The sequence below is a fragment of the Pipistrellus kuhlii genome, unplaced genomic scaffold (genome assembly GCF_014108245.1).
Source record: "Pipistrellus kuhlii isolate mPipKuh1 unplaced genomic scaffold, mPipKuh1.p scaffold_m20_p_1, whole genome shotgun sequence".
NCBI lineage: Eukaryota > Metazoa > Chordata > Mammalia > Chiroptera > Vespertilionidae > Pipistrellus > Pipistrellus kuhlii.
The window spans coordinates 18,688,241-18,714,004 of record NW_023425404.1 but is presented as its reverse complement, the minus strand read 5'-3'; the positions used below and the strand labels follow the sequence as shown (position 1 = coordinate 18,714,004).

The 25,764-nt window shown below is 39.9% G+C and overlaps 1 protein-coding gene and 1 pseudogene across 6 annotated transcripts in view; one reads left to right on the top strand and one right to left on the bottom strand.

The window, feature by feature from the left end:
* Nucleotides 1-10,744: 10,744 nt before the first annotated feature.
* The window catches only part of FUT8 (fucosyltransferase 8), a 178,288-nt gene continuing 163,268 nt past the window's right edge, over nucleotides 10,745-25,764 (top strand). For 5 of the 6 annotated variants that reach the window (XM_045579651.1, XM_045579646.1, XM_045579654.1 and 2 more), the window contains exon 1: nucleotides 11,699-12,115. The gene's annotated coding sequence lies outside the window, so the exon portion shown is untranslated. Of the gene's footprint in view, nucleotides 10,854-11,698; nucleotides 12,116-25,764 lie in introns of those variants that run through there. The other variant, XM_036434118.2, reaches the window with a different exon arrangement.
* LOC118716605 lies at nucleotides 13,262-13,789 on the bottom strand (annotated as a pseudogene).

Below are 25,764 nucleotides of genomic sequence, written 5' to 3'. Positions count from 1 at the left end.
ATTACCATCTAGGCTGGGAAACCTAAAGGAGGACAGGAACTTGAGCTGCTCCAGGTTTAGAAAGCACTGGAAGATGATCCTATCAATTGGAAAAGGTTGTAGGGATAGTAGAGGAAATCGGATACACTTCTCAGTTTTCATTTTGACCATAATAAAAAGAATAATAACTTTTCTCTCGTGCAAAGCAATTTAATGAGCATTTGCATCTAGCAGTTTGGGTTTTCTAGAACTGTATTTGTGCAAAATGATGACTTATAAATACAGGAGGGACTTGAAGACATTGTGTGGTCCATGCTACTCTGTTAGAGCATGACAGACATAAGCCTAAAGGTATTTTAAAATATATTTTATTGATTTTTTTACAGAGAGGAAGGGAGAGAGGTAGAGAACTAAAACCGTAGATGAGAGAGAAACATCGACCAGCTGCCTATTGCACACCCCCTACCGGGGATGTGCCCACACCCAATGTACATGCCCTTGACCGGAATCAAACCTGGGACCTTTCAGTCTGCAGATCAACGCTCTACCACTGAGCCAAACCGGTTTCGGCAAGCCTAAAGGTATTTTAAAAATATACACATAAGTTAGTTTCTACCTGTTAAAATTTGTCCTCCATTGACTGTGATACTGGAGTTCTAGATGTGATGAATATAAAATTTACCCCAAGATCTTTCATGAGCAAAATGGTTAGTGATCATTGGAGACAGTGAAGGAAGGATGAAAACTTCCCTACCACAAAATCAAAATAATCTGTTAGCAAGTTAAGTTCATGGAGGACTAAGATAGTTTTTGAACACTTAAAATACTGTTGCATGGTCTCAGATCATCAAAATAGACCCTTAACCAATCAGAATTTTGCCATACTGGTGAACAACAGCTGTGATTTATGGCCAAGGATATTTTACATACAAAGTTATGAGGAATCATAACTAGAAGGCAGAGTTTAAATAAATATTTCTAACTTATCAGTATGGTATCCGTGTTCTTAGACTTTCCAGGAAAATTCAGATTTTAAGTATTAGATTTAGTTTTATTTCATTTGATGATAAAAATATGGTCCCCACAGCCATTTCTATACAGGATGAGCTGGTAAATGCAATCATTCTAAGTTGTGGAGGAAAGCTAATCAAGTACATCTTTGTCTTAGAGGCACACAGAATATTAAAAGTTAAAGAACTACATAGATGATTTTATTAGGCCCTTATTTTAAAAATGAATAATATTCCTATAAAAGGGAAAACAAAGCTAATTGGATTTCTTCAATTATTTAGCTATGTGGACATATATAAGTTATATAAGGTTTCCTCTGATGCTTGAAAAAGTAGCCATCAGAAGGCATTTGAACTTTCTTGGAATCCATTTGCAGTATCTAACAATATGTAAAGACAAACCTTTTGTTTAATCAAATCCTCCCTGTTGGAAAAAAAAAAAAGTCTACTTTCTCCATTCATTAATTTACTCACCTGTTCATTCAATATATATTTATTGAGCATCTCCCATAGGCTAGGCACTATTCTAGACACTGGGGATATGATAGTAAAGCCATCTGATTCAATGATTCTTTGTTAGGATTTTTTTTTTTTTTTGTAAATGAAATGTTGAGCCTGACAGATGAACAGAATATTGGGTTTGGGGTAAGAACACCTGAATTCTAAATGTGATTATACTGAACCATGAATTATATTAATGCTATCAAATAAGTAGTTACCCAAACCCCCAGTATCATTTATCTTTAGTTACCTTTCACTTAATCAGATGGCACATCCTTCACAATTTGACATTTGCCCCCAGCTATCCATTCTATCTTGCACTTATTTCTTGTTGAAATTATTGCATCCAAAGCCATACCACATTTGTTTGTGTAGGCCATCTACTGCATGTAACAAAGATATTAGTGCCCAGCAAATATCCATGTGCTCCTCTATAGTTCCCAGACTCCCTTGCTGTTAATTCAGAGCTACATGACTTATCTTTATTCTACTTATACCAATATATTAGACATGCATAAACTCTTTGTTTCAACATATGGTAGCATTAGCTTTTCATAATACTTGTCTAGAGATTAGCTTTTAAAATATTTGCCTCTCTGCCCTTGCCAGTTTGCCTCAGTGGATAAGTATTGGCATGTGGACTGAAAGGTCATGAGTTTGATTCCAGTTAGGGGCATATACCCGGGTTACAGGCTCGATCCCTGGTAGGAGATGGGTATGAGGCAGCCGATCAATGATTCTCACCCATTATTAATATTTCTACCTCTCTCTCCTTCTCCCTCCCTCTTTGAAATCAATTAAAAAAAACAAAAAGGCTTGTACCTCGGTTGTGGGCTCCATCCCTGACTCTGGGGTGTATCTGGGAGGCAACCAATAGATGTGTCTCTCTCACATTGATGTCTCTCCCCTCTTCTCACTTTCTTTAAAAAATCAATGGGAAAATGTCCTCAGGTGAGGATTAATAACAACAAAAAGTTGTTATTAATATGTGAAGACAGTTTTGTCCCATTATTATAGGGTTTTCACTTTTTTCCTGATTTTAAAAGGAGCAATTATTATTGCACTTACATAATTCATTATTTCTCCTGAGTTCACCTTGTATAAGGGTGCTGACTCATTTTGTTGGTGAGAAGCTAGATAGTTAATTTGGAGAGTAACTCCAACATAGTCCACCTGACTTCATAAGCAAAACCAGGACCAATGTTTACTGGAAATAACACATTGGAGAATTTACAAAGGCCAAAATGAAGTCTGAGACTGAGTTGAATTGCTAAGTACTGAGGGTGGGAAAGGGTGGTGAAATCTGTGTGTGAATATTAGAGGGATAAAGAGAGTTCTAGAAAATTGAAGGGGAAAGCATGAATCTGGAGTATAACAGGGTATCAGAGATGTCAATTCTTATGCCTGCTCCCTCCCACTTCTACTGAAGAGTCTATAATGCTCAAGCCCATAGTCCCTGCTGAAGGGGCAGCCACCATCACTTTGCCACAGAAGTCTGGAACAGAATTAATACCTGACTGAAGGCCAGATGACCTAAGATTAAGACCCAACAAGATTTCCCTCTCTGGAGAACATGTACCAAGAAACTGAGAATTGGATAGTTAAGATTGTGTTATGCCATGAAAAAGATGAAAGGATAACAAAACAAAAATTACGAGCAAGCAAAAATCTAAAGGTGGAATAAAGAATGGGAATCTGGCCCCACCAGTGTGGCTCAGTGTTTGAGCTTTGACTTATGAACTAGGAGGTCATAGTTCAATTCCAAGTCAGGGCACATGTCTGGATTGCTGGCTCAATCCTCAGTACGGGGCATGCAGGAGGCAGCCAATCAATGATTCTCTCTCATCATTGAGGTTTCTATCTCTCCATCTTTCTTCCTTTCTGAAATCAATTAAATATGTATATGTATATGTATATGTATATGTATATGTATATGTATGTATATATGAATGGGAATCTGTTGGTATGGAGAGAAGAGCAGAAAATGACCTGGGGGAATGTGAGAAAGATGGAAACCTGGAGGAGCAGGTCTCCAGTTGCCTCAGTATCTGATGGCAGTTCAGCCCAGGTAAGTTTCAGTTAGTGTTTTGAACTGAAAACAGTTCAAAGTCCTCCTTTCTTTGAAGTAACTTGAGTTACTTGGTTCCTTGCACCTTAAAGAACTCAGGTAAGTTGGATGGACTTTTCAGCCATTTGACATGTCAGTGTAAGAGCCCATATAAGTAGGAGTATATTTTAAACTAAATGATCAGCCTTGAAATAAATGTTAGCTCCACTTGACTTTATGTGAATTATAAGACTACTTGTAAATTGTGTCAACACAATTTATAATGGGGTATTTTTAGGCTCTTTACTCTTTGTTTTAAATACCAACAGTTGTGTTATGGCATGAACCACAGACCTGAAATGGCATTCAGCCTTTGGTCCCGGAAACCTTGTCAATCACCTATTTCCTTTTCATGTTATCTTGATTCTGGATTTAGATCAGATAGTAACAATAGTGTCCACAAAGGTTTGCTTTGTTTATGGTTTTTATAGAGCTAAAGTGGTTTAAGAAGTCACCTATCAGACATTATAACAGAATAGAGAGAAGTGGTAAGAAAGGTATATCCCCTTCCTTTTTTTTTAGAAAAATATATTTTTATTGACTTCAGAGAGGAAAAAGAGGGAGAGAGAGATAGAAACATCAATGATGAGAGAAAATCGTTAATCAGTTGTCTCTTGCATGCTCCATTCTAGGGATTGAGCCTGTAACCTGGGCATGTGCCCTGACTAGGAATTGAACCATGACCTCCTGGTTGATAGGTCCACACTCAATCGCTGAGCCACAGCGTCTGGGCTTCCCTTCATTTTTATTATGTTTTTTAAAAACAGAAGTCCCACACAACATTTTTGCTTAGATATCAATAGCCCAAATTTAGTGGCCACACCCATGCAAGGTTACTGGAAAGCATTATATTTTAGCTGAGAGGTATTAGGACCATCTAAAATTTAGGGTTGGTTATTATAGAAGAATAAAAAAATAGACATAGGTAGGTAATTTGAAGTTTCTGTCATAGGTACCAACTATAGTTGGTATTTGATAAATATTTCTTTATTAATTCTTATAAACTTGATGATCATTATTCTTAGAGGTATCACTCAAGTTGTTAATAAAGATCATGGATCCAAGAATTTTCCCTCTTCTTATTGTTTTCTTTAGAGTAATACTAATAGCCCAGTGCACAAATTTGTGCACATTGAAAGGAAATTATTTAGAGGAAATATTTTAATATCACTATTCTCCCTTTCTCTATTATAGAAGTGTCAAACAAATTAACAATCAACAATGACAGATGGAAACGTGTGCAACTGGCACCTGTTAGAGCTTTATATGTATCACCCATAAGCAAGTCAACTTAGCCTTTTATATTAGAGAATAAACTTGCTTAATTAGACCTTCTTTCTGATTTAGAAAAACTTTTTCCAGCCCAGTGAAGCATCCCAACTTCTCTTTCAGGTATCTGTCAGCAACACAGCAGTAAATATCAACATAAAACAGATTATTATTGTAGATCACGCAGGGAGAACAAAGGGTAAAATATTTAACTGCAGCAGTGTTTGACTATTATTTGCGCAGTGAGAAAACCTGAAGTTATTTTCAAGATCCACCATTTCTTACTTCTTTTCAGTTGGGTCAAGTTTCTAAGCTTTCTAAATCTCCATTTTCTGGCTAATGAAAATAAAATAGGATTCCACCAAGTCTCCTATATACCTACTCCAGGACTTCTGTGAGGATCAAATGAGATGAGGCATGTGAAAAAGCTTCATAGTCATTTGGTTACAGTGTGAAGTGTTTCTACCTGGCTATAAAGCAAGCCCTATTCCTGGTCTAAAGAAACTGCAAGGAGGCTATTCGCTAGGAAGAGGAAATGGCATTGCTATGTGATGTAATTACCTGGATGGCTGGACAATTAGCATATTAGCCTTTTATATGTATAGATAATAAAACATATCATTGCACTAATTGCACCTCAAGTAAACCTATCAGGAATTATATTGGAAGGATATGGGAGAAACCCTTGGAAGAGACAAACCTAAGCAGAAAGAAAGACAGAAATTTGTCAATGGCCAAGAAAACCTGGAACTGAGAATTCCAGTAGATATCATAAAGATATATTCTTCGTCTTCTATGTTTTCCTCTGTCCATTGACTTATTCTCTCAATACAAATTGTGTATTTCCCCTTGGCAAAAAAAACATGTCCAGTGATGTCTCCCATATTTTATATCTAGGTGAGGCTTGAGATGTCCTCTCTTCCAAAATCTTGGAGGAATGGCTACACTGGCCTTGGGTCAGGTGTTCTGCTCTTGACAAATTAGCAGTGGCCAAGGAACAATTAGTAGTAACATTCTTTCTTTTGCTGGCTTAATGTAATAGAAGTGTGGAAATGGGAGGAGTTCCTATAGGAAAGGTGGATGCTGTCTATACAGTTGTATAGGCCAGTGGTCAGCAAACTCATTAGTCAACAGAGCGGCAAACCGTGGCTCGAGAGCCGTGGTTTGCCGACTACTGGTATAGGCTATCCTATAATTATACATGATGAAAAAATACACAGGTCAGTGGTCTGAATTATATGAATGATAAAGGAGAACAGGATCAATCTTAATGTAAAAAATTGATATAGCTAAGAATAAACATCATTTGATAGAGCTGCAATATACAGAAACTTTACTATGTTAGGCATTATGCTAAGTGTTTTTTTATATGTGTTGAGTCATTTATTCCTTGTAACTCTATGAGTTAGAGACTATTGTCCTCTATAAATGGAAAAACCAGAGAATAGAGAGCTTAAGTAACTTGTCCAAGATCATATAGCTAGTAAGTAAGCTATATTTGTCTTAAGTTCAAAGTTTTTAACTATCAGGGAAATATACTGTCTCATTACTTTCTTACCTTGTGTGGAAAATTATGGTCATTTTTAATGAAACAATTGGTTTTATTTTTCCCTCTCTCAGTACTGATATGACAAGCCATATGAACTTGATAAATCTTATACTGTGTATGAGTTTTAGTATCTTCATCTGTAAAAAGATTGGGTTGAATCAAGCTACTTTTCCCCCTTGGTTGTAAAGGTGATATTTTATTTCTGAAGACAAGAGGGTGAGCTTTATATTTTTTAAATTTTAATTCATTGAATTTTTTTGAGTGCTTCTTGAGCTATATTTATGTCAGGAAACCTGATGAAATTAAAGATGTAAAAAGATTTGGCATATATTTCTGCTTATCATGTTATGGAGAAACAAATAAACTGAATTATTAGTTTGCAGAATTAGAAGTCTAGAGAGGAATAGCCTTCAGGAGCAATATAGCCATCAGCTCAATAATATCATCAAGGGTTTTTTTCTCTTTTTGATCAATTATTCTTGTGGCAATCTGGGTTATAGGCTGATTTGCTCATACCTGGTAGGAAAGAGAATCCTTTTCTCTAAGTATGGATTAAAAATCTTTCCCTTTTGTCTGATTGGGCCACTTTACTACAGGACTATAATGGTTTTCAGGTGTTTTACCATAATTAGAATAGTCTAGGACCTAAGCATAACTTATTTTCTAGGTCATACTACAGTAATAATAATAATAATAATAATAATTATCCCTAAACAACAAAGATGTATTTATTACTCAAACCAACCATCCTGACTTGATGAGAGTGAGAGGTGGGCTGTTCTGCATTATCCTTTCTTGGGGACCTAGGCTGACAAAAGCTTTATCATCTTCAACAATACTGGTCTTGAGGCTGTGACAGAGTAAACACTGTAAGAACTTACCTTGCAATTAAATATTCACATGGAAGTAGCACATATCACTTCTACTCACAACCCACTACAGACTAGTGACTATAACTAGTTACATGGCCCAGCCAAGAACAAGAGGAGGGGTGAGGGGAGGGCAGAGATATACATGTGAAAATGTGACAGGGTAAGCATTACAAATCTCTATCATACCAGGGAATTCATTTACTGATTGACTCAGGTTAATTGAGTTGCCCTTTTGTAGCTGGAGGTTGGATAGTTACCTAAAAAAAACACAAAAACAAAAACAAAACAAGCAACTCAATAAGAAAAATTTAGGAGTGGATGTTGAATAAGAAATCATGTGTGAATGAATTATATGATAATTTATCCCAAAGGAGAAGAAAGAAATTTCAGCCAAGGAGGCAAGTTACAGGGAGGGATAGTGTGGGTAGTTTCATCAACCTCTAAATCAATCACTTCATTTATTCTTCTGATTGGAAAGATTGGCTCTAGCTATTTAATAAGTGGGTGTAGATTAAGCATGTCAAACTCTTGGCCCGAAGGCCACATGCGACCCATAATGAATATTTTTGCCGTCCAGCCAATATAACGGTATGTAAGAAACGCTTTAATAAAAATTTCATAACTTAATTTTTATAATATCCTATTATATCTAATTATTAATAAGGAACTACAACTTTCACTAATGACTGATTACTATAATCATGCTGCATTCATTTCCATTACGCACCTGGTACACAGGTACATCATTCCTCTCCACTAATACTAGCAGTGAATATTTTAGCAGCCGATGGCTGCGTCATTAGTTTGTACTGACTTGTTTGGTGTGCTCAACAGAAAATATTACGCTTTTGGAGAACAAGAAAAATAGGTTTATTTGTGTTACACTTATTAATTTAGTATCTGGCAAGTTAATGTTCAAGAAAAATATTAATTTTTATTAAAATATTCTATTATTTTATGTTAACAATTACTCATTTATTTCAGCCCTTTGTATTCAGCAAGTCTGTATCAAAATAATTCTACATTTTATGAAAATTGAAGCTTTTTTTTTTTTGTGTTAAGCCCACATAAACTTCAACCTTGTTTATTTGGCCATGTTAGCTTTTGAGTTTGACGTGATTGGTAGATAGACAATTTCACCTTAAGGAGATGGCTCAAAAGTGGCTTAAAACCTTTATTGAATTTGAAAATATAGGCTGTTTTTCCAGATATCGTTATTAGTTACGGTCAAGCTAGCTAGATTTATAATTTAGGACTGGCAAACAACTAAAATTTATTTAGTCCAATCCCTTTATTTTACAGATGAGAAAACTATGAGCCAAATGGGTAAAATAATTTTCTGAAGTTCACACCTTCTTGCAGGTAGCAAGAACAGTACTGGCCTTTGGGTGTTTACAACTTTGGAAATGTGGTAGTATTCATAAATTTTGATCTCAATAAAATGGCTACTCAGGCACTCAATTTTCATTTTGGTATTTTCCATGGTCTAATGGTTGACTCCTTCTTGTTCCACCCACAAGATGCACACTGCTCTGGTTGGTGACTAAGAATTTGATGCAGGCTGTATAAAAAATACACATATTTAGAAGTTTCTATAATGTTATAAAGAATATTCTTTACTGTGTTTCGCTGAGCAGAACTTTATAAGTTTTTGTGTCAGCAAAAATAGGTCTCAAGCCTAGTTGTTGAGGGGGTGGTAGTGGAGGAAGTGGTGGAACAATTGTACTTTCTTAAGCAAATACCTGAAACTAGAAGTGATGTGAGGCACAGACACACAGCTGGGGTGAGAAGAGAGAGTAAGAAGGCCCAGCAACAGAGTGAGGTTGGAGCTTGTGGAAAAAATAAACTTTAACAGAGATGTGTTCTGGTGGCCAGTGATATAGACAGGACCTTTGGGGGACACTTTCTGTCATAAATTTAATCTGTTAAGAGAAAGGCGGAGTTTTAGAAATATTCTTCTCTGGAGAGAGTAAAAGAAATGTGATTTTTAAAAGCAGGGACTGTTGTGAATTTTTTTTGTAAATTCATTATTAGCCTGGAACTTAATGTGTAGTTTGTTCTCAAAAGTCAGTTATTTTACTAATACTTCCAGTTCTAAGGTGGGTAGCTAACTCGTAGGCATGTTCTGAAAAGGGCTTTGATAACAGTGTTCTGTCACAGGCTGAAAAGCATGTTGACTCAACAGAGCATAACTGAAATCGCTTAAGATCTAGTGTCTGAATATGTACTAGAGACACTAGTTATTTGGTATTTTAATATATATTATTCTGTGCTATAAAAATGCAGTAAATCTTGAACAAACATTTCTTGGGCAGTTTTTTCTTTTCTTTTTGAGCAGGAGTTTGAGAATATAATTATTTTAATCCATAGGTTTCTGGAAAGAAAACAACGAAGGCTAGATTTTTAAAAAATTGATGTTTTCAGGCAAATGTAAAGCTTTGAACTTGGAGATCTTGAAATATTCTACAAGGTAAGCTTTAGACATTTTTGCTAAAATACTTCTAATAAAAATGCTGTTAAACTAAAAAGTGACTATCTCCCTCACTTCTGACTTCTTAAAAATTATCTAGAGTACGACTGATAAGACTTTGGACTATAATCCATTTTACTATGGCATAAGCCTAAAATTTGTTCCTTTCCAACAACCATAGCCTGCAACCCTTAGAGTGGATTTTTATACTGTTTACAGTATAAGCTTAGTGCAGAAACGGCTTCAGTGGAGGAGAGCAACCACACATTCAGTAAATGATTGTTGAATCATGACTAAGCTGAGCTGGAACACAATTCTGACTCTGCCGGTGTATGTTTTTGACCTTAGACTAGTCACTCTACGTTTTAAATTTTCCCTTCTTACAGGGAAATCATAATAAAAATAACTGTAAACTACTTCGTGGAGAGCTTTTATTTTTAAAGGACTGCCAATCAATATCCGAGTCACAAGGTCTCAATCCTACCTCAGAAGGTAAGTTTATTGAGGGATAGGGAACTTTTTTCTGCTTTAAAATCAGCAGTATCTTATTTGTGCTTCTGGAGTATGGTTCCTCGCCTTTAAAAAAAAATGACTCCGTAAATACTGTGTATTTATGAACGTTATGAGGCAGATAACAGTCTTGGCAGTCCACTGCCTCTCTTAAATCTCTTTTCTGTGATCCTTTTCACACTCAGCATCTAAAAGGCCGCCGCTATTTGCTCTAGGTGTCCCCAAGACATGTACTCAAAAAACACCCAAATCCAGAGGAAGAACTCTTCTGTGTTTTAGGGCATCATTTCGCTTTCACTGCACCCCAGGCTTGGGATCTGGGTCTGGAAGCACAGGGAAGAGTTTGGTAAAGGAAGCTCATCTCCCCGCCTTCTGATTGGTCGGCTCGCACTCCACTCACGCAGCTCGCGTCTTTGATTGGCCACCGTGGCCCTCCCCCCAACCCCTCCGCTGGCTGGCGACTACTTTGTGTGCCGGGCCGGCGCGCTCAGGTCCTGGGGCAGCTCGCCGTCTGGGCTGCTGTGAGCTAGCTCTTCGGCTCTCTGCTCTGCATCGCGGGCGGCGGGAATACCCCGAGTCCGAGCGGGTAGGAAGCATCCTAAGGAAAAGCCCTTCTCCTCCCCTCCGTTCCGTGTTCTCTTTCCCGTACTGAAAAATAAACTTCCGCCTCATGGAGGGGCTGTCGCCGCCGCGGGCCGGGGGGAGAGGCCCGACGTCGAATGTAGGCCCTCTTGGGGGATGATCTTGACATCCGGCGAGTGTGGAAACATAGCTCTCACGGGAAAGTAGGGCTTCGTCCTTGGATTTTGGGTGCGTGCCAGTCTGTGTGCGCTTTGCAAGCTGCAGCCGAGCTGCAGCGATCATCCCTAACAAGTGGCAGAGAGAGGGTCTGCTTCCAATCTCCAGTACCTAAGGTGCTCCTTAGGGCCGCGGCTGACCTGGCACGGGCCGGCCCATCCCAGCGGGTCGAAAATACGGGATTCCCTGGAGGTGGCGCTCCCCGGGAATGGGACCAGCCGGCTCGTCCCGCGCCCCCGCGCAGCCTCCGGCCTTCCAGCGGTAGAGGGCGGCCTACGCTCACGCTGGAGCAGGCGCCCGCGCCCGCGCGCAGCTGCGGCACTGCTGGAACCCTCCCGGGTCCCGCTGTAGCCCGGGGCGCTCCTGCCCCGGGATGCTGCGGCGAGCGATCCAAGGGCGCCGCGCGAAGGGGGCGGGGAGAAAGCCCTGGCACACGCCTGGGTCGCCGCCGTAGGTGGTGGCAGGGGCCCGCGCATGCGCGCTCTCTCCCCGGAGCCGGGGACACCGAGGGGCGCGCGCCCCCTTCCGCGCGCTCACGCGTGCGCTGTCCTGGGTTTCCCCCGCCCGCTCTCGCGGTCGGAGCCGCCCCGGCGCGTGCGCGCGTTATCTCCGGCCGCCGACCGGAGTGGTCGGCTTCCCTCCGCTCCAGGCCCCCCGCCCCCCGCCCCTCGCGGGCCCCCTTTCTCCCAGCCCCCAGGCAAGCCGGTCTCCTTCCCCTTCCTCGCGGCATGGGGCCGGCGCCGCCCGGGGTCGCGCGCCTGGGACCCGGCTCGCGCTCGGCCTCGCGCTGTCAGCGGCTGTCCAGCGCGCGCCGCCTCGCGCTCTCCCTCAGTCACTGGCGCCGGAGGCTCCGTTAAGCGGCGGCGGCGGCGGCGGCGGCGGCGGCGGTTCCTGTTTCCGTTTCTTCCCTCTCCCTTCAAGTCGGTAGTAGCATCCTCCACCCAGCCTCCTCCCCTCCCGCCCCGCTAACGGAGGGCAGCTGCGGCTGAGGCTGTGGCGGCGGCGGCGGCGACCCGGGAGCAGCGGAGACCGCCTGTGCTCCCGCCTCGGGTAAGGGGGCGTTGGGGGGCCGGGCCCCGCGCGCCTCGAGGTCTGAGGCTGGGCGAGCGCGGGATCGGAAGGGGCTCCGGGGATGGGACTGGAGGCTGTCGCTACTCTTTTTCCCCTTCCTCCAGGCGATCCCCGGGCCTGTTGCTGCAAGTGCTGCTGCAGATCCAGCCGCTCCGGGGAAAGTGGGGAGGGAGCCCCCGGGACGCCCCGGCCGGGCGGCTGCCTTTGCGCGGCCCGGAGGGCGCGGGCAGGGGGCGAGGAGCGCCCGCCGCCGCCCGGGCCGGGACACGGAGCGGGGCGGCTGCTGCCCTCGTGTAGGCGCATCCTTGGATCGGGCAGGGGCTGAAGCCGGGGAGAGGAAAGGAGATGGGGGCGGGGTAGGAGGTGTCCCTCTCCTCCACACCTACCTGCCCTTTCGCCGGCAGTTCTGTCTCCGCGGTCACAGACCGCGAGGAAGAGGATGCCTGTGCCTTATGGGCTTTTGAGAGGGGTTCTTGGGGCTAGAAGTCTGGGAGTGGATCTGTACAAAAATCCACTCCCAGCGAGAGGGGGCAAAGCCTGGGCATTTAAGGGCATGAGTGCCCCTGCACCTCCACACTCTCCACTCTCCACTCCCCCCTTTTGATGTGGAGATGATGAGCTGGTGGCTTTTGAGTATCTAAACTTAACTTGGGAGGTTAAGTGAGAATTAGTTGAAGGAGGTTTGTCCTGCAAGAGTGAATAGATTGTAGGTCGCAGCACCTGTTCTCTCACAGGGGGGACTGCAATCTTTAGAAACGCAGGACGTCAGGGACGCAGTGCATTTCTTAAGTTCAATGACAGTGCCATGGTTAGTTAACCCAGGTGAGCTTTGAGCGTTTTGCCATATATCAGCTTGCTTGCTTATTTATTTATTTATTTAAGTTGTAGAAATGGGAGTATATTTTCTTTGAAAGTTAAAAACTGAAAAAAGACTTAACATCAATTGTGTGCCAGTATAGGTCGGCTGGAAAACACACAGACACACACACACACACACACACACACACACACAAACACACAAACAAAACAAAACAAAACACTGATAAGCTTGTCTGTTTTATACCAAGAAGATAACTCTAGTCCGAGCTTTAATGTGCTTCCTATGTTTTCTGCTGCTTTTCATTCTTTCCCATATTTCATATCAGAGGATTGTTGCAGTCTTTAAAACTTCATTAACAGGAACAAATCCATTATCCACATTTCTTCTCAAAAGGCACTCTAACCACATCAGATAGCCAGGCATTTTCATTCTCACAAATACTCGATCCGTGAAAAGAAACTCAGCAAGACACAGACGATTTCAATGAATAGAAGAAAAGACATCTATTGAGTTTTGGAATGTTTGGTGCATTTGGATTAGTCTAGGTTTATGAAACCTAACCCTCCCATTGAGTCCTTCTTTAATATATTGTCCGTTTACTCTGTAGGCCAAGAAAACTACTGGTCTCTAATGCCATGTTCCTCAGTCATAGAGCCAACTCTCGGAGGTTCAACGATAACATAATACATTATTTCCCTGGTGATGAGGAAGTAAGACACTACCACCAAAATGTACATTGTCATGGCCGAGGACATGTGCATACAGGATGGCTGCTTCAGCTTCAGGTTGGGCCATTCCAGCACTAAGAATGGGGGTCAGTACAAAGTCTCCATGTTGGTGGCAAGAGCAGCTCTCCATCTCCATATTAGCTTTTTGATCGAGGCCTTGGATAAAGGCAGGGAGAGGTGTCATTCTACTTCCTGCATTTTAAACTTTTCACAGGTAACTGACTGAACTTTGACTTGGCTCTCTTTAGAAACTATAGGAAAGGCTTCATTATACTACTTTTATTTTTTGTCTTTCCCCCCCGCCCCTTGTTATTCTGGGGGTAAGTGCATTTTTGTTTTCTTAATTTAAATTTTATGTTTTTATGCATAATTCTTTTAAAGGGTGCATCATGTAGAAGTCATTTTAGGAGAGAAATTATTTAAGCACCACAGAGCTACACTGAAATAATGGCATAAGTTGTATTCTCCCTTCAAGTTAAAAACAATCTAAAATGTTATACCAAAATAATAAGGACCTGTATGTTGCTAGCCTTGTGAAATACACTATAAAATGTGTATAGAAAGTCTTGATTACTTGATTTATAAATACAATAGTAAGAATAAGGTGGGAATTCAAACATTTGAATTGTGATTCTACAGTTTAATATTTAAAAATGTAGAAAGTTAGAAATGAGTAGAAGGAAAACAGAAGGGTAGTTTGGAAGCATGGATTTTCTTTTTGCTGCATTATAAATTGAGAATTCTACTTGAATTGAAGAACTGAACAGCTGGAATGAAACTTGCGTATATTGCAGCAACATGCTAAAATGTATCTTTGATCAAGTATTGAACTCACATGAAGAATATATTGTGGTTTATTAGGATAGTGGTTCAAAATAATTTCCATAAAAACATACCACTACATAGATTTATTTTAGGATGTTCTTAAATTTTAAGAGTCATTTGAAGTTGTTTTCCCACAAGTCAGTTCTGTTTGAGATGTATAGGATTGAAAAAAATAATTTTGATTATATTCTGAAATGCTTGCATACAAAATTTTAACTACTTATTTTAAGGAGTTGGAATGTATTTAAAGGTAAATTTTGAAATTTGCTAGTGTTTTGTAAAAATGTGTGTTCCTTGTTTATTTTTTTAAAGTGCACTTTATTAGTAGGTTGGTCTGGAGGGGGAGCTAGTGCCAAAGCAAAGCATAGCTTAATATGTTTCAACTTTTAAAATACCTCAAATCAGATTTTTGTAACAAGAATAAACATACATTTATTTATTTATTTTTTTTTAGAGGTACTGGAAAGGAGTGAGGGGGAAAGAGAAAGAAAGAGAAACTTGGATAGAAGAGAGACACATTGATTAGTCGCCTCCCACATGCGCCCCTGACCTGGGCGGGGATTCAGCCTAGTTATCAGCTCTTGAGTGGGATTGAACCCAGGACACTTCGGTGCAAGTGCCGGTGTTCTAACCATGGAGCAACACTGGCCAGGGTGAATCATACATTCTTATTGAAAATAGTAAGGGAATTGATATGGCATATATCTGTACATAGTTATTTGTGGAGTATATATATATTGTGTATTACAAATTAGTTAAAATATATTTTCGTGATCTGAAATAATGTTTAATAATGATCTGAAAGTTTAATGTTTAAGGTTTGTTGAATTTCTCACTTAAAATCTCTTGAAAATATGTCCCGAACTTAGAGTGTGTGATAGTAGTTTCTTAACCTTGTGCAGTCATCAGAAGGGAAGGAGTATATCTTGACCCTTTGTGCATGTTGTGTGCTCTTAAATTTTTTCCTTGTAATATTATATATACAGTCTTAAATATAAAAAAAGCTTCAAGTGGTCTTATATGTGCAAAGATATCACTTATGTAGTAACATAGATATTTATCAAAAGTAGAGGTACTTTCAGTAAAGAAATAGACCCTTGAGACATCTGTAGAGCAAGGATTCCTAGATCACTTATTAACCTCTGTCTCCTGAAATATATATAGGAGTGAATCGAGCTTATCTACTAAATTGAAGCAGTTCAATTTGAATATGAAGCAGTTCTTTCTTTCTTTTTTTTTTTTGTCTATGATACTTTATTTAGACATTTCATCATTCACATTCTTCAAATTATAGGCTACAAATTGGTAATGTGTATAGTAAAATCAATAGAATATTTAGTTTCTGAGGAGAGTGGTTGAACTGTGTGTTCTCCATTGCTCTTCATTATGTAAATAGAATTTCAATGCTGATAAAATAAAAAAATAGTTTCTTTGAAAGAAAGGAATGATAATATCTGTAAGAGAATAGTGAGGTGTTTATCATGCTTAAGGGGTTAATGCTATAAATTAGACAGTTTTATGAGACATGTCAGAATATTTTTATGTAACTTTTACAATGTCTTTATTTTTTTGTGCCAAACCCCAGGAATGAACCATTATCGGTTTGTTATTTTTGATTTAGTAAAAACTGCATTTAGTAAATCTCTTGGTTTAATTAAATGGTAAATCATATTTTAACACATTTATAAAAAGTAAGAGTCTCCATTTATAATCATAAGAGTAAATATAAACATGTAAATAAATTTATTTTCTAAAAACGAAAACAAAACTAAGATTTTAAACAACTCGGAAACCAAAGATATTACTATTATAGTACTTTTTTTTTTTTTTAAATATATTTTATTGATTTTTTTACAGAGAGGAAGGGAGAGAGATAGAGAGCTAGAAACATGGATGAGAGAGAAACATTGACCAGCTGCCTCTTGCACACCCCCCACCGGGGATGTGCCCACAACCAATGTACATGCCCTTGACTGGAATCGAACCTGGGACCTTTCAGTCCGCAGACCGACGCTCTACCGTTGAGCCAAACCAGTTTCTATTATAGTACTTTTATACCCTGCATCAATACTGGCCCTATGGTACTTTTCAGCTGAGATACCTACTTTGTCTTCTGTTGTCGGTAGTAGTATAGTGAGGGTAGCATTTAAAGGATCAATACAAGATTTTCTGCTTATATTCCTGTTTTAAAAAATATATTTATTGATTTTTAGAGAGAGAGGAAGGGAAGGGAGAGGAAGAAAAAAATGGAAATGTCAATGAGAGAGAAACAGAACAGCTGCCTTTTGCATGCCCCTCACCAGAAATTGAGCACGAAATTCCAGGCATGTGCCCTGACTGGGAATTGAACTAGTGGCCTCTTGGTGCATGGGTGGACTCTCAACCACTGAGCCACACTGGCTGGGCTGGCTTATATTTCTTTACCATAAAGTATATGGTTTCGTTTTTGCAATTTGAGTTGTTATTAAATTGTAGTTTGTTATGATGAGATATTAAGCATGTTTAAAAGTAAAAGATATTTACAAATGATTTTTTTGAAAACTTTAAAAAATTCCCAACAGAAGAAAATTAGATAGGAATGTATACACTTAAGATGTATTTTTTTAATGGATTAGTCTTAAGTCTCAACCTTACTTTTTTATATGTTCTATTCTCATGCCTACATCTTCCCTTCTACCACCCTCTATCATCCCACAGTTTTCTCTTTGGAGTAATTAGAACTCAAACCAATGAAATGAACCATATCACTTCCCTTACATAAATTCCTCTTCCATGATTAAATAACTTTATGTCAATCTGTACAATATTCTAAACATATAACCCATATAAGCTTTATATAATGCTGTACTTTTTTTTAATAGAAGAAGAGCAAATATGGTTGATGGGATTATGTTATGTATTTCAATATAAGAGTTACTTATCTATATATATAAAAGGCTAACATGCTAAGTGTCTGTCTGGGTAATGACATTAGGTAGCAACAGCCGGCTTCTTCTCCCTAGAGTCTAGCCTCCTCGCAGTTTCTTTAGCCCAGGAATACGACTTGCTTTATAGCCAGGTGGAAACATTTTACACTTTAACCAAATGTCTGTGAAGTGCCCATGCCTCATCTCATTTGATCCTCACAGAAGTCTTGGAGTAGGTAGATAGGAGGCTTGGTGGAATCCTATTTTATTTTCATTGGCCTGAACATGGAGATTTAGAAAGTTTAGAAACTTGACCCAACTGAAAAGAAGAAAGAAATGGTGATCTTGAAAATGACTTTATGTTTTTTCACTGTGCAGACTATAGTCAAACACTGCTGCAGTTTAATATTTTACCCTTTGTTCTCCCTGCATGATCTATAATAATAATGTGCTTTGTGTTGATATTTACTGCTGTGTTGCTTACAGTTACCTGAAAGAGAAGTTGGGGTGCTTCACTGGGCTGGAAAAAGTTTTTCTAAATCAGAAAGCAGGTCTAATTAATCAAGTTTATTCTCTCTCTCTCTCTCTCTCTCTCTCTCTCTCTCTCTCTCTATATATATATATATATATATATATATATATATCTCAAAGGCTAAGTTGACTCGCACATGTGTGACACATATAAAGCTCTCCCTGATGCCATTCACATGCATATGTTTCCCTCTGTCATTGCTGATGGTGAATTTGGTAGACACTTCTATTATAGAGAAAGGGTGAATAGTGATATAATATTCTAATTAATTTCCTTTCAATGTGCATAAATTGGTATACCGGGCCACTAGTACTCTTTATAAAAAGCAGACCTAGCCCTAGCCAGTTTGGCTTCCTGGATAGAAAATCAGCCTATGAACTGAAGGGCTCTGGGTTGGATTCTGGTAAAGGGCACATGCCCCCGTTGTGGGCTTGATCCCCAGTAAGGTGTGCAAGAAGCAGCCAATCAATGATTCTCTCTCATCATTGATTTTTCTATTTCTCTCTCCCTCTCCTTTCCTCTCTGAAATCAATAAAAATATATTAGAAAACAAAACAAAACAGCAGAGCTATAGCATTACTTTCATTTAAATTTTCTTTTAAAAAGATTAAATTTGCCACCCTGGCCAGTGTCCTTAGTGGTTAGAGCATCATCCGTCCTTGCACCAAGGGGTTTTGGGTTTGATTCCTGTTGCCTCCTGCACGTAACTGGGTGACAGGTTCCATCTCCACCCCAGTTGGGGCTCGTGCAGGAGGCCACCAGTTCATGTCTCTCTTTCATATCAATGTTTCTCTCTCTCTTCCTCTTTCTCCCCCCTTATCCCTTCCCTTCCATTCTCTCTAAAAGTCAGTAGAAAAAATACCCTTGGGTAAGGATTAACAAAGCAAAACAAAATAAAACAAAAATATTTTATTTGCCAAAACCCAATACCTTACTCAGATACTGCTTTTAAAAATTACCTTTAGTGATAGAGTATTTTTTTTGTTGTTGTTGTCAGAAAATGACACGTGAAAGGAAAAGATTTTGAATTTTAAGGATTTTTATTTTAATTGAAAAATTATACCAGTCTGAGGCAAGTACTGATGTAGTTTAAACTTACCTTTGCTGTATTATTCTCTTTTCTTTTGTATTGTTTTGATGTTATAACCTCTTTATTGAGGCACTGGAATAAAACTTTTAAGATCACTATTGGGCCCTCGCCGGTTTGGCACAGTGGATAGAGTGTTGGCCTGTGGACCAAAGGGTTTGGGGTTTGATTCCAGGTAAGGGCACTTACCTCAGTTGCAGGCTTCTCCCCAACTGGGCCCTGGTCAGGGTGTGTGTAGGAGGCAACCAATCAATGACATCGATATTTCTCTGTCTTTCCCTCTCTCCCACTTTCTCTAAAAATCAATGGAAAAATATCCTTGGGTGAGGATGAAAACAAATAAACAAAGGAAAAGATCACTACTGAAATGCTCCCTATATTTGTTGTATCTTAGAACTTGGGTTTTTTATATTTATTTCTGCAATGAGATTAACAAATAATATGAAACATATTTATGTTAAGAAGATCAGACTTGCCCTAGTGGATGTGGCTTAGGAGTTGGAACTTTGTCTGGTGCACCAAAGGTTGAGGGTTCATGGGTACGATTCCTGGTCTGGGCACACTACCTAGGTTGCGGTTGAATCCCCAGTTAGGATGTGCACGAGAGGCAACCATTTGATGTAACTTGATGTACCTCTTTCACATTTCTCTCTCTGTCTCTCTCTCTTTTCTTCCTTCCATCTTTCTCTCCCCTCCCTCCCTCCCTTCTTACTTTCCTCCCATCCTTCCCCCCACTCTTTCTCTCTCACTGAGGAAAAAAAAACACACACACACAAAAAGCCAAAGGGGAAATCTATAATAATAAAAGCGTAATATGCTAATTAGACTGGATATGCCTTCTGGATGACCTCCGGATGAAGCTGGGGCTTTGAGGGAAGCCCGGGTCCCGGGTTCCAGAGGGAAGCCAGTGCTGGCAGCAGGGGAAAGGAAGGCCTACTCTTGCACAAATTTCATGCATCAGGCCTTTAGTCAATAATAAAAGATAAATCACACTTAACAGTTTTCCTTGTCATAGTCTTGATGAGCAGTTAGTGTAAATAAAGTTCATGTTATAAACCATAGATTTTCAACCTTTTCATCTCATGGTGCACATAAACTACTAAAATTCTGCGGTACACCAAAAAAAAAAAAAAATTTTTTTTTGCTGATCTGACAAAAAGAAAGAGGTGTAATTTTGATTGATTCACACCTGATGGCTATTGTTGTGTTGGCTGTTGTCATTTTTTAAATTTGACAATTTAAGGCAAAAGAGAGCAGTGCCCCTGACTAAATGTGCAGGTATTGCATGTTTTAAAAATTTTTGTGGCACACCAGTTAAAAATTGATATTAGATGTAAATGGGGAAAGCTAATGTTTATTTTAAAATGAGATACATTATGATATGAACTTTAAGTGCTATAACTTTCTGATTATAAATAAGTAAAAGTAAAATGAAAATGGGAGATTCTTCTATTTCATTTATCTCAAACATACTGTATAACTAAAATTAGCCTGTTTTGTATCTATGTAAATCTTATTCAATCAAGACTGTTAATGAATGGACCATGAATGAATTTAAAATTTTTACTAATGTTGTGCCTCGTTATTTATATCATATCCCCTAAATGAGATATCAAATCTCATTAATACCTAGAGTCAGAATAAATTTGCCTTACTAAAAACAATATTTACAGACTATCAAATTGCAAAAGCACACTAAAGTTATTAAATAATGTAAATCAACATTTCATAAGCTAGTTTTTAAAATCCTTTTTATAACTATTCTATCTAATAAAGAGGGAATATGCAAATTTACTATCATGCTGTTGCAAAGATGGTGGTGCCCACAGACAATAGGGAGGGAATATGTTAATTGACTGCCATCTCTCAAAGATGGCGGTGCCCACAGCCACAAGATGGTGGCACCCAATCCCCTCAGCCCCTCTGGGGCGGCAGGCACCTGGCATGACCCAGGTGGTCCAGCTGCTCCATGTGCCTGCCTCTGGAACCCCCCAGTCCCCTCAGTCCTCTAGCCCTCCAGCCACCCAGGGATGTCACGAGGCGCAGGCAAACCTTGGATGTCAGCTGCTAGTGGACACTCAAGACATTGGTAAGCCTCAGATGGTGGCTGCCCAGCAGCCCAGGGCTGCCCAAGGCTCGGGTAACCAGGGCCAGCTGAGGCTTGTGCTGCAGCAGAGGTGTGATGGGGGCATTGTCTTCCCCTGATTGCCAGGTTGCCTCCCGCCACTGAGGGCTCCCAGGCTATGAGAGGAGGCAGGCTGGGCTGAGGAATCCCTCCTCCAGTGCAAGCAAGAAAGGGCAATTGGGAGGCACCAGGCCTGCAAGGGAGGGCAGTTAGGGGTGACCAGTCTGGCAGAGGAGGGAAGTTGGGGGCAAACAGGCTGGTAGGGGAGCAGTTAGATAACAATCAGGTAGGCAGGGAAGTGGTTAGGGGGTGATCAGGCTGGCAGGAAGAAGTGGTTAGGGCAGTCAGGAAGGCAGGCAGGCGAGCAGTTGGGAGCCAGCAGTCCTGGATTGTGAGAGGGATGTCCGACTGCTCGTTTAGGCCCAATCCCTCGAGGGGTCCTAGATTGGAGAGGGTGCAGGCTGGGCTGAGGGACGCTACCACCCCCTCCCTCCCGTTCACGAGTTTAGTAGATACCATACTTGAATTTTGATCTTTTCCTAGGTAAGCAATATGTGCTACAGCTCCCACTTAGCCATGCAATCACAGTAATCACAAGGGTAAACAACTGATACCCTACAGTGTACTGTGTTGCCAGCATTTTTTGGATATTTGTTTTGTGTTCTTGCATCCCATATCTACAAAATGCCCATCTATGTATCCTGCTTCTGATGAGAAGAAGGCAGTTGCTCTTATATGAAATTCAAGATACGTGCCCAACTACAGGCTCATGTAGGTATTCCATACAAGTTTGAAGTAGGCTAGGACAGTGGTTGGCAGACTCATTAGATATCAACAGTACAATGATTGAAATTTCTTTTTTTTTTTTTTTAAATATATATATTTTATTGATTTTGCACAGGGAGGAAGAGAGAGGGATAGAGAGCTAGAAACATCGATGAGAGACATCGACCAACTGCCTCCTGCACACCCCTTACTAGGGATGTGCCTGCAACCAAGGTACATGCCCTTGACTGGAATCGAACCTAGGACCTTTCAGTCCGCAGGCCGGTTTTGGCCAATGATTGAAATTTCTATTGAGAGCCAAATTTTTTAAACTTAAATTTCTTCTAATGCCACTTCTTCAAAATAGACTTGCCCAGGCCGTGGTATTTTGTAGAAGAGCCACACACAAGGGGCCAAAGAGCCGCATGTAGCTCGTGAGCCACAGTTTGCCAACCATGGGGCTAGGATAAGCTATGATGTTGGGTAGGTTAGGTGTATTAAATGCATTTTCAACTTAAGATATTTTCAACTTATGATGGGTTTACTGGGACAGAACATCTTTATTATTCTCAGATTTTATAGGTTGTTTCACTTATTTTTTAAAGAATAAGAAGGTTACATCAAATAGAATCTTCAGTTTTGGTTTTCTTTATCTCTAAATTATATAATTGTTCTTTGTCTCTATCATTTGGTTTTAGGAATGTGCCTTTTAGACTTTCATGTCTATTTCATTTATCCATTTTTGTTTGCTTGTGAGTAAAATGGAGGGTTGGGGGGCAGGGAGGAGAGAAAGATAAAGATCACAGTGAGAGAGACACATCAGTTGGTTGCCTCCCACACATGGAATGGAACCTGCAACCCAGGTACCTGTCCTTGACTGGGAATTGAAATTGAGACCCTTCTGTGGCTCAGGCAGATGCTCCAACCATTGAGCCATGGCCAGGGCTCTTTTGTCCCTTTTATCTGTTGAAATATATAGGTTCATTAGTTAACACCTTTATTATTTTATTTCAAGCTTTTCTAACAACATCGTTAATGGCCTACCACCCTCCCTGCAAATCCCAAAATGCCTTTCTTTATTCTTCTCTACTTTCCATGTTTTTTCTTTTTTTTATATTACACACAGCTCAAAGGAAAAAGTGGTATGTCGATTGTTTCAATTTTGCTCCATTCTTTTTTACTAAAACTATTCTGTCATTACCATTGTTCTTTGAATTGCTAAATAGGGATTTTTTGGGGTCTTAATTCATACTGTTTAATTCTTCAGATTTGAATTGTGAACCCCTTTTCATCCTCCCTTCTCCTTATAACTTTGTAGTCCTCCTTGGCCTCTATATTTTAGCTACTCTTTTCATTTACAAGGTCAACTTGTTTCTTTTTTAAAAAAAAATTATTGATATTTTACAGAGAGGAAGAGAGAGAGAGACATCAAAGAGAGAAAGCAACATTCATCAGCTGCCTCCTTTATGCCCTTACCTGGCAAAACCCAGACATGTGCCCTGATCGGGAATCAAACTGGCAACATTTTGGTGCACAGGACACGCCCAACCAACTGAGCCACAGGGGCTAGGACTATGTACTATACTTTTTTTTTATTTTATTATTTAGAGTGTACTCTTTCTACTTAATAAAAAAAAGTTTGCTGTAGAATAGTATGCCATTTTACGCCAGCCGCAGTGTCATACATCTTGTGTTTACCGTCAGATGATTGCATCATTTTCTCTTGTGCTTGATTTAATCTTGTGTTGTTTTGTTCATCATGGTCCCTAAGCATGGAAAACCCACTAGTAGTGCTGCCAGTAAGAGGCCTTGTTGAGTGACTCAATTGGAAATGAAATTAAAAGTGATTAAGGACTACAAAGGTAGAAAATCAGTGATGGTTATTGAGAGCCAGTCAGGCATATCTGTTTAAGGATCTGCTTCATTGAAGGCAATGAGAGGAACAAAAATTCGAGAAGCGCCTGTTTCAGGCATGGAGACATTTCCAATGACCTAAATAGACCAGACAACAGAAGCCTATCCCTGTCGGCTCCATGACCATCATGGGCAAAGCAAAAAATTTATTTGTGATGTTGAGAGAAAGAGGCTGGATCTGACTATGATGTTGAATTTACTGCTAGCTGTGGGTGGTTTAAATGATTAAAGCATTGTTATTCATTACAGAATGTGAAAGTGAGTGGTGAATCTCTAAATGCTCTTATGAAGGCAACTGAAGAATTTTTGTGCCCTGACCAGGTAGCTCCGTTGGTAGAGTGTCAGAATTGCAGGTTCAGTCCCAGCTCAGGCATATATAATCAACCAATAAATGCATAAATAAGTGCAACAACAAATTGGTATTTATCTTCTCTCCCTTTCTCTCTAAAAAATCAGTAAATAAAATTTGAAAAAAGAATTTTTGGAAACTAAAAATTTTGTGGAGGAAAATTACTCTTGAGAGCAAATATTCAACATGGATGAAACCGACCTATTCTCAAAACAGATGCTTGAAAGGACTTGCATCCATAAAGAGGCAAAGTCAATGCCAGGTTTCAAGGCTTTGAAGGACCGGATAAGAGTCTTGCTTAGGGGCAGTGTTGCAGACTGCAAATTGAAACCCTTTGTGATCTGGCACAGTGAGAATCCCAGGGCCCTTAACACATTGCAGACCAGTAGTTTTATTGCTAGCTTTACCCAGGGGCCAGGTATGTTTCTACTGAATGAGTACAAAAAACATTTTACATAAATGTTAAAGGCAAGCTTTAAAATTAAATACCCATTGCTTTTTGAAGTTATTTATTTCATGCTCTTACAAGCTACTATCTTTTTAAAGAATAATCGTGATTGGTCACAAGCTTTAGAACAGAAAACACGATTCTCGTGATCTGTCTGCAAATGGATCAAGGAATTACTGGCAGCCGAAACCAGTTTGGCTCAGTGGATAGAGCATCGGCCTGCAGACTGAAGGGTCCGAGGTTCGATTCCGGTCAACGGCATGTACCTTGGTTGCAGGCACATCCCCAGCAGGGGGTGTGTGCAAGAGGCAGCTGATTGATGTTTCTCTCTCTCATCGATGCTTCTAGGTTTCTATCCTTCTCTCTTCCTCTCTGTAAAAACTCAATAAAATATATTAAAAAAAAAAAAAAAGAAATTACTGGCATAGTAGCGTTTAAGTCCTATTACCTGGGGAGGATCTTTGCCCATGCAGATGCTGCATCTCAACTTATGAAGACACTGAGAAGACATTGATACAATTCTAAAAGTCTTACATCATTTATGACTGCATCAAGTACCTAGCTTGGGCCCAGTCGGTGTAGCTCAGTGATTTGAGTGTCGACTTATGAACCAAGAGGTCACAGTTTGATTCCCAGTCAGGCAGATGTCTGCGTTGCAGTCTCGATCCCCAATGTGGGACATACAGGAGGCAGCCAATCAATGATTCTCTCTCATCATTGATGTTTCTATCTCTTTATTCCTCTCCCTTCCTCTCTGAAATCAATAAAAACACATATTGAAAAAAAAAGCAAAGCAAAAAAAAAAAAAAAAAAAAAAAAAAAAAAAAAAAAAAAAAGCCTTGCTTGGGCTTAGGGTGATGTCACCAAAGAGTTTATGAATGGCAGCTGGAAGAAGACACCCAGGGGGTTAATCTATGACTTCAAAAGATTTGCCAAGGATGAGGAGGTTGTAAAAAGTTAACAAGGCTGTGGTTGAGATGGCAAACAACTTTAACCTGGTGTACATGAGGGTGACGTTTTATATAAATGTTAAAGGCACGCTTTATTAAGAACCTCAATATTGAGGAACTCCTAGGGGTGGTTCCTGAGGAATTGATTGAGGAGTTGTTGAAATTGGGACAGGAACACA